Source organism: Hyla sarda, chromosome 2, assembly GCF_029499605.1.
Source record: "Hyla sarda isolate aHylSar1 chromosome 2, aHylSar1.hap1, whole genome shotgun sequence".
Taxonomy (NCBI): domain Eukaryota; kingdom Metazoa; phylum Chordata; class Amphibia; order Anura; family Hylidae; genus Hyla; species Hyla sarda.
This window is the reverse complement of record NC_079190.1, coordinates 2172076-2173300: the sequence shown is the minus strand read 5'-3', so window position 1 is coordinate 2173300 and position 1225 is coordinate 2172076.

Below are 1225 nucleotides of genomic sequence, written 5' to 3'. Positions count from 1 at the left end.
CAGTATATCCTTATATGCAGGACACACCAGAGCCCGCACACCAACGCCAGTATATCCTTATATGAAGGACACACCAGAGCCCGCACACCAACGCCAGTATATCCTTATATGAAGGACACACCAGAGCCCGCCACACCAACGCCCCAGTATATCCTTATATGAAGGACACACCAGAGCCCGCACACCAACGCCAGTATATCCTTATATGAAGGACACACCAGAGCCCCGCACACCAACGGCCAGTATATCCTTATATGAAGGACACACCAGAGCCCGCACACCAACGCCAGTATATCCTTATATGAAGGACACACCAGAGCCCGCACACCAACGCCAGTATATCCTTATATGAAGGACACACCCAGAGCCCGCACACCAACGCCAGTATATCCTTATATGAAGGACACACCAGAGCCCGCACACCAACGCCAGTATATCCTTATATGAAGGACACACCAGAGCCCGCACACCAACGCCAGTATATCCTTATATGAAGGACACACCAGAGCCCGCACACCAACGCCAGTATATCCTTATATGAAGGACACACCAGAGCCCGCCCACACCAACGCCAGTATATCCTTATATGAAGGACACACCAGAGCCCGCACACCAACGCCAGTATATCCTTATATGAAGGACACACCAGAGCCCGCACACCAACGCCAGTATATCCTTATATGAAGGACACACCAGAGCCCGCACACCAACGCAGTATATCCTTATATGAAGGACCACACCAGAGCCCGCACACCAACGCCAGTATATCCTTATATGAAGGGACACACCAGAGCCCGCACACCAACGCCAGTATATCCTTATATGAAGGACACACCAGAGCCCGCACACCAACGCCAGTATATCCTTATATGAAGACACACCAGAGCCCGCACACCAACGCCAGTATATCCTTATATGAAGGACACACCAGAGCCCGCACACCAACGCCAGTATATCCTTATATGAAGGACACACCAGAGCCCGCACACCAACGCCAGTATATCCTTATATGAAGGACACACCAGAGCCCGCACACCAACGCCAGTATATCCTTATATGAAGGACACACCAGAGCCCGCACCCCAACGCCAGTATATCCTTATATGAAGGACACACCAGAGCCCTCACACCAACGCCAGTATATCCTTATATGAAGGAACACACCAGAGCCCACACACCAACGCCAGTATATCCTTATATGAAGGACACACCAGAGCCCGCCACC